The sequence below is a fragment of the Strix aluco genome, chromosome 4 (assembly GCF_031877795.1).
Source record: "Strix aluco isolate bStrAlu1 chromosome 4, bStrAlu1.hap1, whole genome shotgun sequence".
Lineage (NCBI taxonomy): Eukaryota > Metazoa > Chordata > Aves > Strigiformes > Strigidae > Strix > Strix aluco.
In genome coordinates, this window is record NC_133934.1 from 48,560,530 (window position 1) to 48,581,150 (window position 20,621).

The window sequence follows — 20,621 nt, forward strand, 5'->3', positions numbered from 1 at the left end:
CTGTTAAGGAAATTTGCAGTAGTTTTACTACTGCAATATTGTAATAAAGTACTGATATTTGCTAGTGAAAAACAGTCCCTTTGTTGGCTATGCTTCTCTGTGAACTTTTATTCAGCATAACAGAAAGAACACTTCTGGTTAAGAAAAATGTATGTTTAATATAGATGACACACTCAGTTCTATGACTTTTCCTGGTAAACTCGATAGAACAGTGCAGTAATGCTACATCACACATTTATAAATATGATTGCAGGGATATAGTGTCCTGTAATATCAAACATTATTTTAAAATAATTCCCATGTCAAATATAATCGTTAATTTATAGATAAAAATAGAACAAGAATCTGCATTGTGCCTTTCTGTGGAAGACAGCCATTTACACTGAAGAGGGTTCATGTTAGTAAAACCTTCAATGTATCATGAAATTAATAAATAAAAGCAAGCTTAATGAAGGGGAGAAAAAAGGTGCAAACTCAAAAACCAGGTTTGTGGAAGCTTCACATACAGCGGACTTTAGGTTATTACTATATTTTTAATCCTAGGTGAGTTTAGCCCACAAACTTCTGATGCTGCACAAATAAATCTGCCAGTCCTACACTGGTGATCTATTAATTGGATCCAGACCTAACCCACAATTTTTTCCCAAAAGTTTATACCATATACATGTGCTATACTTTAGAAAGTATTAGGATGGTGGTGCAAGAAAAGCCAATTTAATATTAGGGCTTGGGTTCTGCTACCCACGTTTATTTTAAGGAAAGAGAACTTGGCTTCAGTGTTAAGCAGTACTTCACTGCAAGCTCCACAGCTTAGAAAAGGTGCTCAGTCTGGGGGAAAAGTGTCAAGATATAGACTCACCTTCATGTCTGACAACAGCCTGCAGCCACCTTGCTCTCTGCTTTCAATGGATGGCCTCCTCTCCCACTGAAAACCAGTCAAAAAGAGACCAGTGAAACTAAATGTATGAGGATCCATTACCTGGGATTGAAGAAATGGCTCCAGAGGGGCCAGTCTGGAAGATCTGCTGAACAAGCCTTTATGTCTTCTGCTTTTCAGATATTTGGAGGTGGGGGACAGAGTTATCCACCCCAAACTTATATGCTGTTTTGGAAACTGGCATTGATCTTGTGGCTGTTGTTCAAAATTGAAGCTCCTTACTAGCCAGCCAGCCTGGAGCCTGTAGTGGAGGTTTCCACACTGAGAAGGCTTCTGCAGGCACTGGACTTTGTTTTGGTCTATCCAAAGTAGATCTGCTTTGATTTATTGTAGATTCTGTAGCATCCCTTCCCTCAGGCTGTTTTGGTCTAAGCTTTTTCACCCTAGGTAGACATGCAAAGGATCGAGTCTGTATAGAAAGGAGCCACCTCTCTCAGCTTCCCACTGCTCAGAAACAGTTTTTGGCAGCCAAAACTTGGATTAGTGCAGGATTTACTACCACTTCTGTATACAAATGGTGGCCTTCACTGGACTTAAGCAAATCCTGTAAGGAAATCCTGTCTCACTAGTTTTCTGAAGTTGTACAAGTTATCAATATATCAATGACCGTGTCATATTTTGTTTGGGTTTTTGACAAACCCCTGACAAGATGCCTAGCAGAACGCTACTGAAGAAAAGGAGTTGCCATGGGACTGATGCTTACGTGAATTGAAAGCTGCCTACAGGGTAGGGAGTGAAGGGATTCATTGTCACTTTTCAGGATGAGGAAAAATAAGCAGTAGAGTCTGTTAGGGAATGAGTTTTATTTAAGATCTTCATCAATGACCTACAGAATGAAGGGGTACAGCAAATCACACACATACAAACACACACAGCTGAGTGAGTGCAGTAAAAAGTGGCAGATGAGTTCCTGTGTAGATATATAGTGCATCTACAGAGAATAAGCTGAGCTGTGCTTACACAGTGCTGAACTGAAAACTGGCAACTGAAGCTCAGGAAAGAGACCTGGTGGTTTCTGAACTATCTGCTCAAATGCACCAGCAGCTAAAAATGCCAACAAAATTTTGGGTGTTCTCAGAAAAGATGGTAAGAACAAACCAAAAATATAAAACCTTGGTGCATCCGCATCTTAAACACTGTGTACAATCCTATTTCCACATTATAAGAAGGACATAGGGAAATGAGAGATAATACAGAGAAAAGCAACTAAGATGATTAAAAGGAGGGAGCAGCTGCCTTTACAGGGAATCAGAAAAGGCTGGGACTTTTCATGATCTTATACCTCCCCCAGGCTGAGTGGGGTATGGTCAAGGTTTATAAAATCATGAAGGCACTGAGTAAAGCAAATACAGAATTGTTACTTGCCAAGTCCTGTGGTGTCCTATGGGCACTAACTGAAACTAGTTGGAGAGTATCTTAAAACCTGGAAGAAAGTCCTTTTTTTAATACTGCAGGTCACCACCTGCTCTACCTTCAACAGGAGGCTGTGGAGACTCACAGTACCAGCAAGTTAAAGTCAAAAGCAGACAAATTCCAGGGCAGCAGATCCTTAAAGAGATACTGAAAGGAAGAGGCAGGAATGTGCTTGCTGGCGTCTTCAGTGCGGTGGCATGTGCTGGTGGAATATGAGGGGGATAGACTGCAGACAAGCGGGGTCATGAGTTGTCCCCAAACAACATTTCCTATTGCCACTGTTGGAGATTAAACGGACGATTAGTTTGACCCAGAAGGCCATTTTCTGTGTTGTCATGAAAATAAGACTCTGCGCTCCTTCGCTAGAGCTTAAAGCTGACACTTCAGAGTTATTTCCACCCATTTAATTTTGATTGCATCTCAGTAGGCAGTAAATGGTGCAGGATATTTCTCTACTGAAAGAACTGTGTGGTGATTATCAATGGCAGGGATTTTTTTGTTTTCGTTTTGAACGTGTCATTTTTTTCAGTGGGGTTAGGGAAAATATGGGGATCTGCAAAAATGAAAGGAGGTGAACAAGCAGTGTTAAATAGATATGGATCTTTTGTATAAATCTATAGAATTTAAAAGTGATGCAAATCCCGTCAAATAAGAAGTATGTTGAGCAAAGAGAATGAGCGAGGCAGGCACAAAATATATTTTATTTTTAATGAAAGTATTTTTAGGACTTAGTTCTGCTACTGTCATTAAAATTTCTGGATAAGAGTCCAATTTATACAGCTGAATGTTGTTCCCAGGTTTTCTGATGGTGTGACTGCTGTACTTTACATGATGAGCAAATCATTTTTCTCAAGAATGAAGAGTTGTTCTTATAAAAATATCAGAAGCTGGGTCTAAATAATTAAAGAAGGACCAGAAGTTCTGAAGGCTGTATAACCCCCTCTGCCAAATCATCCCTTTCGGCAGAGATTCCCTCTCATTTTGAGGATTTCATAAGAATCAAACAGTGTACCTTCTCCTTACCCAATCTTTTCTGCTGCACTTGTTTGTATTTTTCTGTCCATCTTGTTCTAAATACCCCGCACAGCAGAGTGCTTCTTCACTTCTCACTATTTCTCATCATTCCTTCTCCCAGCTCAGAGAAAAGGCTGAAAATGCTGATGAGCTATTCACCACCCCTCAGCAGAAGGTGGTTTTATGTTGCAGAAAAAACTGGCAAAATATTTGTTTTATATATATTGCTAGCTGTTCCAAGGCATGCTTGTGGCTACTTATTTATATTCATCAGGTATCACAACATCTCAAGACAATTATCAGGTTGCAGTTTTGATATCCATTTGCTGTGTCTCAATGCAGAGAGAAGAATGGCAAATCACATCCCCTGGAAATGTGCTATATTTGAGCAAAAGGTTGAAACGGGATGTCTATTTTTTTTTTTCCCCCCTCCCTGGAGAGTAGGAGAGCAAATAGCTAATCAAGGGAGGGAAAAAAATTCTCACAGACTGGTTATCTGGCATTTGAATTAATGGATGGCAATTTACTCTGCATATAATTTACAATCTGTATGTCCCTATATATAACAGCAATAGTAAGAACCAAAATCAGCTATTCTCTTACTGCTTTTAATTTGCTGTTTCTTGCATCAGCCTTAACTTAGCTTGGTGTATTGTAGCCACACACAGGAAAAAGAAAAGGAACACTTTGCTATAAATGAGGATGGGAATTTGTTTCTCTTTAAAGGTGCTCTAAAATCCACTGCTTATGTCAAACACTGTGAAATCTAGTGGGTGTCTAGAGGGTATAACAGAATGTGTTAGTGTTGAAATCTGGGATCAGATGAGCTGGAGATTGTTGAGGAACAATCCCTCAAGGCAGAAATTTTTTTGTTTTCTTGTTTGACAGGTTCTTATAATGTGTTGCTGACATTGTCCCTGGACAATCAAATCATAATTCTGATCATGCCTGATTGATCTCAGTTGCTTGACATTTCCCATTGTTCGCACAGAGGGCTCGCTACCCAGCATGAAGGAATCAAAGTTTGAAAGCCAGTATTCTCTAAAACCAGACTAAACAGCTCGCCTCGCTCCCACAGTGCTTGCAGTGAATCCAGCTGAAGCAACTGCAGCCATTCTCTGCACCTGTTTTCAGTTTCATGAGGGACTGAGTAAAGGCTACTGGGATGCACAGCTTAACTCCTCCATTCTGTTTTCAGTGGTTTTTCTGCACTAGATGTTCCAAAAATATAATCATAAATCTTCTTCTGTCATCAGCCCAAATAAATCATGGCATTACCATGAAACATGAGAGAGAATACATTTAAGCTGTCCAGGAGCAAATCCCGAGGCAGAATAGCAGCACCTGCTGTAGGGGCCAAAGTGTTTCTCTCTCACATTCTTTGCTCACAAATGCCCTTGGGATCAGCACAGACAAATACCCTTTTTTGTACTCTCCAGGGGAAAATTCCATAGCATCCAGTATTTAATTCACCTGTGAAGGCTCACTAACCTTCAGACTCTCAGGTATGACTGACAGTATCTGTAGCAGCGGCTGCATCCCTTAAACCATCATTACAGAGACTTGAGGTAACTTACTGAAGTCAAGGGGTGAATATCACCCCCTCACACATTTTCTGAGCTTCCTCCAGCTTTCATATCCCCAGCACTACTGGCATAGTGCATTATTAGGAAGCTGTCAAGAGCACATGTTTTTACATCCTTGACGACACTATGCGAGGGAGGCGGCTGTCTCTTGGGCAGCATCTACTCACAGATTCAGTAAATCATACAGGGCATCCATTCCCTATCTAATCTTGATTCAGTCCACGGTGGCAATCCCAGCTTGAAACCTAAGAAAAGACCAGTAAAGCTGTATTATCCTTACAATCAGTTTGAAACTTGATTCTCCCTTCTCTTCTCTCTGCATGAGCCCTGAGCCCAAATTTTCTCAGTCTGTCAATATATATCCATTGTACAGTCATCCCCACGTTCCTTCCTTTGATGTCTCTTTGTCTTCTCCTCTACTACAGCTGTCTTTTATCATTTTTGCTTTATCTTTAAATGACTAAAGAAATATACAGGCTTTTTTCAAACAGTGCAGTTTTTTACATGAGCCATAACATGATGTACCTTTTCTGAGCTGATCTGCACCCCTCATAAGATACTCTATGCATCTTGGAAAAAGAAAGAAAAGATGCATCTAAAATAGCTTTTGTGGATATAGAGGGGGAAATAAATGGTTCTGTTATAAAGGACCATTAGCCAAGCCAGCTGTGATTGCTCAGTGTTCAGAAGCAAACCCTATGGGATAGACAGGTTGCATACATACACATGCGTGAAATGGTTGTGTCTTTTTTCCCAGTTGTTTTTGCTTTTAGACTGAGTGAAAAACTTGATATATGAAAAGTTGAAATTTAGACAGAGGCAGAGCCAGCTTTGCCAATTCTTCTAACGTTATTGCAAGTATCACAACTGTTAATGCTTTCTTTTCAAGTCCCAAATGCTAGCAGCAAAAAATTGCAGAGGAATATCCATTTTTGAGCACATTTTGAGCTTTTCTGATCTCATGAAAAGGTTTGAAGCTGCTTCAGAAATGTAGCCTAAAGAGTAAAATAGAAAGTAAATAAAAAATGCAAGGCTTAAAGTCTTGTGACTTTTAAACAAGTCTGATGTTTTTCCAGCTGCATGAATTTTGGAGATGGGATTGGCAATAGTGTGCATCATAGCTTTAATCCAGTTGAAGAAAATAGCCCTGTTAGGCATACTACATAAAACGCAGCAAAGTGCTGTCCTGACTAAGAATTACCTTAATCTTTTATGTTCTGTCACTGTCCTGATTCAAGACCTTTTTATGTTTACAATCTGAGCAAGACCCTGAAAGAAATCACTTTGAAAAATTATACTCATTTATGTAGACAGAATTCATGACAGTGCTGAGATTTTATCCACCAACTTTAGACCTAGAACAAAATTTTTACTCCTAAATTAGAAAATTCTGAAAATTCAGCTTATAATAATGTTGCACCAAGGTCTTTATTTATAATCTTTCATTGTTCTTTCTAGTAACTTTACCGTGATTTTAACTCTTCTGACTGTAGAAGAAAGCAGTTTATTTCTAACAATTTATGCAGCAGCTACAACATGTTTATTATCACATAGTAGACAGATCTGAAATATGTCAGTGAGCATATTTTGCAAGCCATCTGTAAATACTTTACTGATAGAAAATGGCATAATTTTAAACCATCTTCCCAAATTACTGCGAAGTGCAGCTTTCATATTAAAGTATGGAGCATATTCTTAGACTCTGTGAAGGCTGCACCTCGACATAGGCCAGACAAAGACCTGTCTGTTATAGGTTGTTGTTGAAGTTCACTACATCTTTGCTGGGTCAGGATTATCGGGACATCCATGAAGCACGCAGTTTTCATAGTGGAACAGCCTCTCTTCAATACCCCAGGAAAGCTGCCAATGAGCTACTGCTGAATTCGGCTGCTTCTGAGCAGGGGTTCTCCTGTCTGTGATCTGAGAGGTATTAACCAGTCAGTTGGGCCATTTCCCAGATTCTTCCTTCAGGATGCCTTTAGCATCAGCTGTGAAATAAGTGTTCTACAAACTGCCATGCAGTGTGCTGGTCCTCCTTTGAAGGAGGACTCCTGTCTGCTCCTCAGGCTCTCAGTGGACATGAAGTCTACTTTATTCTTGGATGCTGTTACGGAGGCTCCCAAATGAGCAACCAACCACCAAAAATAAAAAAATTAATTATTAACACAGTTAACCAGCTCTCCGTAAATTACAGGTTCGAATGTCTGTGAGAGGAGACCAGAACAACTTTCTAGGGTTTAACTGCAACCCAAAATGCAGAACAAAGCCCCACTCCCTAGGGTTTAACGGCAACCCAAAACGCTTTATCACTCACCTGACAAGTGAGGGCTCTCAACCTCGAGGACCTGCTCAGGGCAGCGTCCAGACCCAAGGCACCTCGAGGAGTTTCCTTGGGCAGCATCCTGACCCAAGGGGAGAGTCCTCGACCGCAGCGTGCTGCTCCAGGGGACAAGCTCAAAATGGCTCCCCCAGGGGACTCCATTTATACCCAGGCCGAATCTGACCTGTAGTCAATAGCGGCTCCCATTGGCCAAAGGCCCCAACTACCACAAAGCCCTGAGAACAAAGGCAGCCAGGAGCTGCTGCACTTCATCAGCCAAGAAGCTCTGCTTTCATTGGGCGGATGCATCTGCCACAATCCACCCCGTGACTACAGTCATGATTCGGCTGGTTTCCTTGAAGTGGTGGTGCAGTCACCTCTTGCCTCCAAGGTTAAAAGGGAGTGCGGTCCTGGTGAGTTTCCATACTCGTTGTGGGTTGTCATCCCTAGATGATTATACAATCAAATCTTAAAAAAACACAACCCTCCAACCATACAATGTATTACAATCAAAATTGAAGGAAGCTGATTAACCATTCCAACAAGGAAACTTCAAACATATCCAATTAATGCTTAATATAGCAACAATTGCCTCAAGTCTCTTGCCACTTTCTTCATTTTTTGACCTAAAGTGACATTAACACAATAGCACCAAGTCCAATCACATTCTTCTGAATGCTGCCAATTTCACAAGATTCATTCGCCACCACGTCGTCATCCAAGTCTTGATTGTCCGTCCATATGGATCCCCATGGCCAAGCAGGATGTCGAAGTCATCTGTTCCTCCAAGATCCTAACAAAAAAACAGAACTAGGCCTCGGATCAGAACCCGGGCAGCAAGTTAAAAATTAGTAATTATCTATTGGGCACTAATATGGTGAGTTCTTCCACCTTTCCCTAAGGCTTCCCAAGCATGTCAGCTATGCCCATTAGCTTGAGGGTAATATGGTGTATGAAACACCCACTTGATCCTTGTGTGCCCACTCTTGGACCACCCCGGCAGTAAAGTGGCTCCTGTTACCTGACTAAATTGATTTGGGTGTTTCCTTCTCTATCTGCCGTGTGTGGCAATAATGATCTAACTGCACACAGGGCTTCCTCGCAATGAGAAACTGCCCGACTGCCACACGAGGCGGGGGGGGGGGGGCGGTTTCCAGAGATCTTAACCCCTTCTCCGGTTTTAGTGAGCTTTTGAGCCAGTCCATAGCAAGCAACTGTCAGCGAAAGACATGCAAATGTAAATTGCCCGCCGTCCTACGTGGGAGCAAAGCCATCTCTTGCTTCTGACAAAGAAACCACAAAGAGCCGGTCCCAGACCTGGCGGGCGGCTCCTGCAGGCCGCGCCCAGCCCAGCCAGCCTCTGCAGCTGACAAAAGGCCTGGATGGGCATTCAGCCGCCCATAATCGGCTGTTAATTGCCACCTTTTGTTTGGTTTGGGACTGGCCACACCGGAGAATTCTAAGGGGAATGTGTAAGATTTATAATCTTTTTCCAGTATCATGAATCACGTCAAAAACACCCTGTTTGGCAGCAGTTGGCAGTGGATATTGAGAGACACAGGTAACGTCTGTCCCCCTAACTCCAAAACTCCACACTGCCGTGTGGTAAACAACACTGTTTACCTGCCAGAACATCAAACCCTAATATTTTTCCTTTGTTCTCGAGTTCTGCCCTCCAGCAATTGCACCAACTTCGAGATGTTACAAGTAGATTTCCCATGTAATATTGCCCGGGGTACCCCCAGTGCCAACGCCTTCCGCCAAAGGTGACTCCTTCCTGAATCATAAAATCGACCTGACTTATCCCGGGGCCGTAGGGGGGAGTTTCCGACTGACTTGCCGAACCCTCCGGCTTCTATCGTCACCCCCACCCGGGTCAGTCCAGCCCATTTCTCGCCCATAACCAAATCCTGTAACACTGCTGCCCACGTTAACACGTGCACGTGAAGGGCGGGGAGTTTTCGCTGGTTGCATTCAATAGCTCTTTGCACCCTTTCTCTGAGGGACTGGACATGAATCTTTAAGGCATCCGGGAGCCCTCTGATGAGAGGTTTAAGGTGGCTGGGATCCACCGGCGCCGCAAGCGGCATTCCACACCGCCCCCTCTCATACATTGCCTAACTACAAGCCGCCTTTTGTACTCCCTCTGCCAGCTCCGACAGTCCCTTTACTTTAATGGTAACAGGTTCTCCCCTCTCCTTCGGGTCCACACCCCCAGCCCAGTAAGCCACTCGAAATGTTATCGACTGGTTACCCGCTGGTCCGTCACTTAAAAACACTCCGGGACCCCAGAAACCTCCCACCTCGTCATCACTCAACAAAATTCGATTCCCCCCCGCCCCCCCCCCGGCAAAGAAACTCTCCACAAATACTCAGTTTCAGTTTCACCCTGTTTACGCGAATATTTAACCTGAAGCTCACCAAGCTCAGGTCCCGTCCAGGGGGTTGTGCGGACAGAGGTTCGGGGGTTCCCACCTTGTGGACCTGTATGCCTTCCCGTTTTAATGAGAGGTCGCACATGTCTTTCCTTCAACTCCTTTATTTCCTCCGAGCCACTTTCATCACACTCTCCCCAAGCATCTCCATCCCACTCCTCAAGATCTGCACTGGTAATTAACTTTCGAATCTGAGCAACACTAGGGGGCTTTTTTGCTCGTGCCAGCATAATTTCAATTTTTTTTTCTAATAAGCACCTTCTCTCTCTTTCTCATAAGAATTCTGTCTTTAAATGATCGATTTCCAACCGCTCTTCTAAGGCATCTCTCTCCACTGCTACAAAATAATCCTGCACCTGAATCAAGCAGGCACCTAATATGGCACACATTTTTCCTTCACTTCCGCTATACCACCAACTTCGCTGGCTTTGTTCCAACTTTCTCACAACTTCCACCAGATCAAACCACCTCTCTTTCGCCCATTGTATCTCTGAGGGAGAAGGGGCACAACTATATTTCTGTAACAACTCCTCTATCAACATCCTCCCAACTATACCAATTGTTACAGAGGCTCCCAAATGAGCAACCAACCACTAAAAATTAAAAAATTAATTATTAACACAGTTAACTAGCTCTCTATAAATTACAGGTTCGAACGTCTGTGAGAGGAGAACAGAACAACTTTCTAGGGTTTAACTGCAACCCAAAACACATAAAAAAGAACTCTATGGGGTTTAAGGGCAACCTAAAATGCAGAACAAAGCCCCACTCCCTAGGGTTTAATGGCAACCCAAAACACTTTATCACTCACCTGACAAGTGAGGGCTCTCAACCTCGAGGACCTGCTCAGGGCAGCATCCAGACCCAAGGCACCTCGAGGAGTTTCCTTGGGCAGCGTCCTGACCCAAGGGGAGAGCCCTCAACCACAGCATGCTGCTCCAGGGGACAAGCTCAAAATGGCTCCCCCAGGGGACTCCATTTATACCCAGGCCAAATCTGACCTGTAGTCAATAGCGGCTCCCATTGGCCAAAGGCCCCAATTACCACAAAGCCCTGAGAACAAAGGCAGCCAGGAGCTGCTGCACTTCAGCAGCCAAGAAGCTCTGCTCTCATTGGGCGGATGCACCTGCCACAGATGCTGAGCACTGGTAAGCCACACTCTAGGGGTAACACCTTAACCCCAGTTCTACAACTCTTCCCTTACAAGAGGCATCCTCCCATTTGCAGTGTTTCCCATTGAAGACAGTAATATTTATAGTTTGTTTCAGCAATGATGATGGCTACTAAAGGAGACGTACTACAGAGATAAATGCTGGTAATAGAGGTTCTCTGCATTTACACTAATAGACAAGCCCCAGACTTGCACCTCATCCCTCCTCAAGAGAGGTCTATGAACGTGGACAATTGAAATAGGCTCAGATAGATGCTTGTAGCTACCAGCAGCATGATATCTGGGATATGATTACTTCTTTTATATCTGTGCTTGTCCTTTCAGCCTTTTGGAAACATTGTGTTAGTTGGAGGCTAGGCTTGCCCTTATGGACACAACAAGACCATTTTTATCCCTTTCAGAAATGGGGATATTTGGCAGTACTTTATATCTCTGTTATGGAGGTGATCAACATCTATAAAAATGGAGACAATTTCCCCAGACTAAGCAACATATTAGAAGTGTTTATTGCACTTGATGGTGTCTGAGAAGAATGATTCAAATCAAAATCAAAATGACTCTCAGAAGAATGAAAATAGCTTAGTTCATTTTTGCACAGAAAAAAAACCAAAACCAGATAAATGATAACTGTTAAGCATAACATTGTAATTGCCTATCTAGTAGTCTATATTCAGGGTGAACTCCCACTGGCTTAACTTTATTTGCCTTGCAATTCATTTAACAGGTCTTTCATCACAAAAATGCATTAGATACTAGGAGAGACAAGTCCATAGATAATGGTGGCCTCTTAAAAAGAGATTGTACAAAGATGTGATAAAACCCTAAAAGAAATTTGTAATTTCAAGGGAAATCAAGACTGGCATTTTTCTGACACTAGAATTAATTATAAATAAAAGGGAATGCAAACAACATAAATGAACCCAAATTTCTAAACATCTAACTCAAAGCGTTCATTAAATACAAAACCATACTGTATGTTTATTCGGTGTGTACTTGGATCTATATGTAGGAAAATTTTGCTGTAGCTGAAAAATAATAGAACTGCTCCTTGAATAGTAATACCTTTACTTTACCTTATCATTCTTTTTAAAAGAGGTGTGGGTTTTAAAGTCACCATTCAAGTCCACACTTTTTTAACATTTCATAGCTATGAAGCAAACTTTAAAACACTGATATTTCTGATTTCTTGAACTGGCCCTAAAGTAAAACCTTTGATATTGTGTTAGATTGTGTAAAGCACGTTAAAGAACAGCTTCTTTGGGCCTTATCCCAAAGGAAATTGAAGTTCTTGGATATCTTTACACTGATTTACAGGGAGAATAAGTCTGGAAATTAGTACCATTAATGTTAAGGAATAACAAAATGAAATAAACAGTAATAATTATGCATGATTACTTAATATATTTTAGTAATTCACCTATATGGGGTTATGCTATGCCTCTTTCTTAAACTATGCTAATTACACTATGTTCACCCTTTTATTGCAGGGATGGAACAGTAGGGACAACAATTTAAAGAGTCACTGATCACTGCTTTCAGAGGACCACTGCATCCCAGTAAGAGATGTTAAACTACTTTAAGGGACATAATTTCAGGACCTCACGATACATTTTTATAAATATAGGTGCTCCTATATACACATCACATGCAGAAAGCAAAATATTTCTAATTCATATGAATACTCAGATTTTGTGAGGTGCAGTTAGATAGCTCCACCCCTCAATTAATGCATATTGTTCTGGAAATGTTTCCAGAGCAGAATTCCTCATCCAGACACAAATCAGACCTCGGCCTTGCCTGGAGTAGCAAAAAGCCATTCACCGGACTACAGAGCAGGAAGTTCAATTGCTCCAACCCACAAGAGTGAAGATGAGAGGAGAACTACGAGCTGGTTGACTTGGAGGAAATGTGTGCCCAGACTATGGCACATGACACTGAACAGCTGCCTGTGGAGAGGATTATGATCCATAAATTGTTATCACATTCAGTGGTCCTAATGGTGACCACTATCAGTTTCTTTTTAAGCATACTGCATTGAGCCACAGGTCTAAAGGTTTGATTGTCCCTCTGTAAAGATTGAGTGATCTGTCTGCCTTTGGCAGTCTGCAATACAGAAAAAACTGTTATGCACTTGCGGTTATTCTTCATGGCAGAGAATTTGTATTTAGGGATTCAGTTTTATAGGCTTTCCAAATGCATGTTAGAGCAATTTGAAAGGTTATCATCCCCAGCTGCCTGTCCTTTCTCTCTGCCAGAGGTTATTGCTTCTACAGCAGCAACAATCGAATGGCTGGCACATTTATGTGCATTGTTCATGGCCTGGTGCATCGATTTCAGCTTACATTATTAACTGGCTGGTCTATGAGCATAGGTGGCCTTGACATCATCCCTGCTGGACGTAGCTGCAGTGGTTAAAGTGCTTATCAGTTCCCACAGGTGATAACCAAATCCCACAGGCACTGAGGACAAAGCCCTAAATCCTACCCATCCAGGGTGCTGAGCGTTGCTACAAAGCACTGTTTCCCATGCTGCACTTCCATGCTTCCACTCTTTGGAAAGGGCAGGAGGAAGAAATGAGTGGCTTCCAGTGTCGCTGTGTCAGCACAGTCAGATAACCCTGGTAATCAGGAGAGGGCTAGGCACACCCAGGTTTAGTGGGCCTAGAAGAAGTCAGCCTGAGAAACTTTCCAGTTGGGAGTTCAGGCAGTTAAAGTGCTAAAACTGGCCATTTGGGAAAAAGCCTGGAGCAGATTTGGAAAACTAAGTAATAGGTGCTGCAAAGCCCAACTTGTAAACAGTGCAGTGGTCTGTAGGAACCACACTGTGCACCTAGAAGAAAACCCCAGGAGGCACCAAGTTAACAAAAAATCAGAAAGAAAGTGTGGTGAGGGACAAGTTCTAAACAGGAAACCCTCCCAGGACAGCTGCTTTCTTAGGTTCACCATGGAGCCCAAGAGCATCACAGGCCTGGAACACATTGTTCGCATATTCACTTGAGTGAAGAGGAATGCAGATTCAACATCTGTTCCAGTTCTGCAGGGAAAGGGACTGAACAGTTGTCTCCTACACGCCAGAGGGACTAGGTGGCCTCAGAAGTGTTCTGTTGTGGAAGGTACACATCCCTTTTGTTTGAATAATGTGCGGTCTGAGAATGACTAGTCTAACAGATATTTTGGATATCTAGTTTGTGAATACATCTGGATCTCCTTGGCACACCCAGAGTTTTGTTAATGCCAGACAGCAAGAGGCACTGAGGGGCTGTTATGGATACAAATCAGCAGAATTTAAACACCTTGGGGGTGAGGAAACATTTACTCAGAATTTATGAAATTTCTAATAGCAATTTAATTTTGAAAGTAGACACCGTAATTTGCAAGTAGGATCTAGGTTTCTTGGTGGATTTGGCCTTTTTGATCTGGAGGTATTTAAAAATGTATCAGTAAATCAGTGGGAGTTAGGGGCTTTGATGTCTTATGTGCCATTTTCCATCTGTAAGCGTCTGAATGCCTTTCTAAGTCTGGACCGCAATGAGTTCTTTGAACCATGGTAAAGTATGAGACTTTTCCACAGACAGAAATGACCTTGCTTGAGCAGAGAGGTTTTAGCATGGAGAAAAAATGGTGTTTAGTGACATCAGAAAGACCCTTTGAATTGGGCATTCCTGCACAGAAAAATAAAATTGTAGAAGATATTCAGGCATTGTTAATTATATTCAGCCCATTAAGCGCAAGCAGCATACAGAGAAAAATCATTTAGGATTGACAGGGTTTTGTATTGCCATTCTTAGGCTTATCCCATGTTTAGAGTAACTCCCATTGATTTCTGTCAACATTAACAGCCCATTAACAGCTGGATTCAGTGGCTGGCAGACTGCTCTTCGCCTATGCCAATCCCCACCTCCTGCTCACAAAGCTCTCCTGTTCTCTGGATGTTGCTGTTAAAGCAGGGACCAAGGAGTGGGGCAGCAACAACTGCACCAAAACTAGCCCTTCCCAGCAGAAGTAGGTGTCATTGCTACAGCTTTATCTTTGGGGATGACAGCAGCAGAAAGTCTCATTCTCCAGTCTCCATCACCTGGCAGCCCAGCCCTGCTCCATCCCTTCCCTCAAGCCCAGAAGGTGCAGCAGATTGAGGAGGGCCCCACTGCAGGGAAGCAGTGGGACCCTTGTGTCTTGCAGGAGTGGAGGGTGGAGGCGTGTGGCTGCATGGGGCCAGGTGCCAGGGTGGAGGTGAGTGAGGAGTGTAGCTTCCAAGTCTAGAGAAGAGGGAAAGTAGACAGTGATCCCAAGAAAAGAGGCATGGTGAAACACATGGGTGAGAAGGGGAGAAAAAAAAGAGAGAATGAAATCTGCCTGCCCTGCCAGGCTTCCACAGCTCCCCAAAACCTTACCTTCATCCCACTCAGAGCTCTTCAAACTTCATTGACCCCCCCCTTACCATTATTCCCTTCCTCCAAGAAGCTGAAATCTCCACCGACCCCTTCCAGTCCAACATGCATACCTCTGAGGCCATTAGTGATCTCTTTGCGTCTACTCAAACCCATTCCTCCTCTCCCTACTAGCCCCTCTGCTCTTCACCATAGCCCCTACAGTCCTCATGTAGCACCTCCCTAGCACCTCCTCACCACCCCAGTGGCCTTTCCTACCCAAGGGCCTTGGGGTTGTCAGTCTTGTGTACATTGCCAGGAAGCCCCAGGTGAGCTCCACTGGCTGCTCCAACCTTGCTCCTTCCTCCTTTTCTCACCCACCACAACCCTTTGAAGTGCTCCTCTGTGTAACTGCTCACCACAGAGATTAAGGAACACATAATCAAATCCAAAGTATTCTGCTCCAGCACTGCTATTTGCTGCACTTCTCCCAGGACCCAAACAATCAATACCCTTCTATGGGTCTGCACCCATAGAAGTGCATTGATGAAGATGACTATTCCAGTATTTCTGTCTTCTAAGGCAAGTGTTTCTTCTGTATCCTGCCTTTGTGATACTGTCTTCTATCCAATACCAGGCTTCAAAGTTAAAAGGTAATGTTTTACTCAGTGATTGGCAAGAATGGGGTTAACCATACCCTTGTAATAAACAGAAGTTCTTTGAAATTAACCATCCTATTCTGATTAAAATCCTGATTAAAAAGTGCCTATGTATATTTTAGATAGGAATATATTAAATTTTTGAATACCTATCTCATTCTAGTAAATGTTAGCTTTCCTTCAAATAATTTTAACTTTTTGAGGCAGTGGAAGAGGTTACTGATTAGACAGTTTGGCATGGGATCAGATGTAGTGTGATACCCCAGTAAAGATAACTACACACATCATAGCATGTGTGACACTGGCAGAGAATAAATAACAAGAGAATGTCTGTCAGTTGGAAACTGAAATTAATAGAGAGAAAAACAGAGAAAATATAGAAATAAAGCAGAAAATATAACTTTATTGCTGCTTTCTATTGTAATAGCCTCACTAGAAACGCATAAATTGATTCCATTTATAAACTCTTAAATCCCCTACACCAGATGAAAAAGACCAACAATGTAAAATTCATGGTATTTGTGACTGGCTTTTATCAACAAAGAATAAACACCCATGACTTCCAATAGAGCTTCTGCTGCTGGTTTAACATCTCCACGAGAGGCTCATGCTAGAACTTCAGACTGCACAATAAATATGTCACAGAAGCTTAAGCATCTCTTAACATAAAGTGATTATTATATATCCTCATCTTATTGGTCTCCCAGCTATTCACATTCAGGCTTTGAAGTGTTTGCTTTTATTCCAGCTCTACCATCCTTTTTTTCTCTTCTGAAGTTGCATAGAAGTTGTTCAGGAAATCAGCACAAGCGTCTCTGTGACTGATATGTAAATCAAAAACAAGTAGGAAAATTGTAAAAAGCCTTTCGGGAGACAGAGGGATTCTTAATGGCACTTGCTTGATGCTCAAGCTAAGAGGAGCTATTTCTAAGGCTATCAATTAGGAAGGAATGAATAACTGAGGTTATTAGCATTGGAGTCATTCACTTCAGGACTGTTATTTCAGCTCTTGTTTAGGCTGGTAGTTACTGAAACTTGTTAGCGGCACAGCAAAACCCTCCTGCTCTCAGTCCGTTTCTACTGAATTAGCACTCAGAGAACACTACTAGCATGAACTGACTGTCTTGTCAGAGAGGCCTCTTGTAAAGACTGAAGAGCTTGATGTCTCTAGATGTCAGCTAAATATCTTCTAAAGGTATCCTCAGGCATCCTGAGCTCTGTTTGTAGGTAAGCATAAGCAAGAACTCTAACATAAGAATCTTACTTCTTATTTATGCTCACCTACACACAGTTTTCCCAGACACAGAGATTAATTTGCTCTGTTTTGCTGAGAGAGTAACAGTGGCATAAGTTTTGCTGGAGAAATAATGAAGTGAAAAATAAAAATCAACAACAATTACACTAATGAACAGTTATATAAAATCCATTCATTAAAAAGCAGGAAATGAAAGGGATTATAACTCTGCAAGAATTTTAAACATGGGAAAGGTAACACAGTGAATAACTAGATCTGTTATTAGATCACAAACAATGCCCTACTTGAGAGAAAAATCAGAGAAACAAAATTTTCCTCCTAAAAATGTACCTACAGCAAAACAAATATTGACTTGTTTTTACTAGTTAGTACCTTTTTTGTTCCCCTTAAAAAAATTACCAAAAAATTAGGGGCTGACAGTTTTCCCATCCTGCCACTAATGTGAGAAAATTCCACCTGCTCTATACATATTGCCAGAAGTGAAGAGTGGAAGGTTATGAGGGAGTCCAAGCCAGAACTAAGCAGCAATGAAGAGGAGAATAAAATACTTCTATTTTAATCATTTAAAGAAATCAAGCTTTATCATTGCAGTCACAAATTGATATATACTTATTTAAAATCCAGAAAATAGCTTATTAAAAGAACAAAAACCAAGGAGGCAAGGTGAAAATTGAAAATTACTTGGTTCACAGGTGTCTGTTTTATTTTTATCCCACTTTTCCCTTCTTCAGTAGAAAGAACAAAAAACAAAGCCAAACCAAACCAAATCCAGAACTGGAAAGAAAAAAAAAGTATTTGAGTCTGCCATGAGTTAAGGGCCTGACTGAAATTCAAACGAACAAAATTAAAAAGCTGAATCTATTAAGATGGATTACTTGACTACCAACCACAAAAACTCTGTCATGTACTCATTCACCTTAATAGTAGCAAAGCACCATGCAGATAACTTACTAGTTTACTGCAACAACAGCAAGAAAATTGAAAGCAGTGAAAGTGTTGGAATATGGGAAAAGCAAACCACACATTTCCTTAACACATGGTGCCCAGAACAAACACAGGACAGGATGGAGATCCAGTGATTTGTGTTGCCGTGGCACCAAGGAGGAATACAAAGCGAGGTGGAGGCCACGCAGTCCCATTCTTCCACTTTTCTCAAGGAACATTTGACATGACTATGCAGATTTATCTCCTGCTCTTCCCCTTCTCTCAAGGACTGTTTTGCAGTACTCCACAGACCTTATCTCTCATTCTTCCTCTTTTTCCACAAATCCAGTGCACACCTTGCACCAAGGCATGTGCTGTGTCGTTACTCAAGAAACAATGGCTTGACCACAGTCCCACCCACTCATACATACATACTTAGATAAATACTACCCCGAGTTTGTATCTAACTTGGAGGGACTATAATCCAATGTCAAATCGGAGGGACAGATCAATGGGTTTGTGCTCCTCACCGCCCCCCTCCCCCGTCAAGGTATGCCTTTTGGTAAAATTTGGGCCCTCAGCTACGCCGAGTGATTACCAAGGAATTGTGTGTGTGTGATTAAAACCGGTTTTTGTGTGTAGTGCTATATAGCCAACCTGCAGTTTGGACATTTATTGTAGGCAATCTCAAAGAGTCTGTAGAGGTTGCATAAGAATAAACCGTACTACTCATGAACCTGACTGCTTCTCTTGAATGCAACCGGACCTACAGGATACGGGCTGTTTGTGCATCTGGTGTCAGGCCTACAGTTACAGCCATGATTGGCACACCTATTAAGAGATAAGTCCAGCTGCCCCTAGCCCCTCTAATCTCTGAGGACCGGCTAGAGCACAAGGGGATTCATCTCTTACCAAATTAATTCATTACCTTAAATGCAACAGAAAGCCACAAAATTGAAACTGAATATTTGTTTGCCCATATTTTCCTGGTTTTGCAATAGAGTTACCAATTACTGGAGGCCAACCTGACTTTCCTATGGTCACAAATTCACTGTTACCTCCCTGCTTTTTTAATCAGTAATTATTACAAATCCCTATAAACTTTCAAATCATCATTATTACATTCATGAAAAGTATCTGAAAGTAAAAACATGACAACAGTACTTTTGTGTTGAGATTACTTTTCTTACCAGTTTTGAAGTTGGTTCCTGTCTGAAGCCCTGCGTCCAATTATGTTAGATCATTAAAAAGCAAATGATCTTGACATTTTATTTTAATAGTCTGACTTTTCTTTGGCCAAACATGAAAAGCTGAACTTCCAGGGTATGAACTTTCCCCACCAGTGTATGTTTTGGAAACACTGGACTAAAGAGAAGGGAAAAAACTGTTGAATCAATACCAGAGTAATAGCCCCTTACTGAATGAATCACATGCTTTCTTAGATGGAAGGAGGGAAGAAAAATCTTGCCCTATTCTATATTCTGGTATTTGTAAACATATAAATTATTCACAGCTTAATCTGTACCTCTTTCTTGTTCAGATAATAGTCTTAAAGATTCTTGTCTTCAGGATACTAACGCCTTGAGAACCCAGTGGTGCATTACCCTAACCTAAGAGAAGAAGATGCATTTATCTTAACAGAAGAAAATACTGCACATGTGATTTTAGTAAAATCCTAGATATATTTGCATGTCAACTCCTTATAGCTCAGAAACCATATTAATGTGTCTCCTCCTATGGGACCAAGTAGAAATAATCCAGAAGAGAGAGACAAGGGTGATCCAATGAGTAAGAAACTGTGCTTCAAAGAAAGATTGAAGGAAATAATTAATGTCTTTTGCCTAAAGCAAGGTGACACATGAAGTTATTGTAATGAGTTGCTAGAGACTGAGAGATTGTATGTGCCCCAAGAGAAAGAGCTGTCTCTCCTTCCTACTCATCTTGTAGTGGCCACCGTCAAAGACGAGATATTTGACTAGATGGATACCTATGGGAAACAGAGTAGAACTTGCCCTTGCACACCGTACTTGTATTTTCATAACTTGCAATCTGCCACTTAAGAAGTATATCAGAAAAACTGGTTGTTGAAAAAGGGAATGACATATCAGGATGTCTGAGAGAACTGAGAGGGGATTCTTATCAACACTGTTGCCAGTAGGAGGAAAACAAGATTACAGACCAGAGGCTTGTGGTTTGTGTTTATACACCTGAGATCTGGAGTCAAAGTACAGGCTGTTGCCCATAGTTTTATAAGGCCTCTATTGCTAGAGGGCTTGATTGTTCTTTTTTCTATCAGGCTACCTGAACTAGTGTTTTGAACATTCTCCATACATTTTTTGGGGGTGAGACATAACAAAGTATCACATTTGGTAGGATCCATATTCATTTTACAAATAATCAAATGCTGTCTGAATTAATTTTAGTTAATGAAATGGAGAATATTTCTGGGGTTTTTTTGGTCAACAATATACAAGTATAAGGAAGGAGGAAGAGTTCAGAATTTTGCAAAAACTCTAGAAATCCCCCTGGAAGTATGGGTTT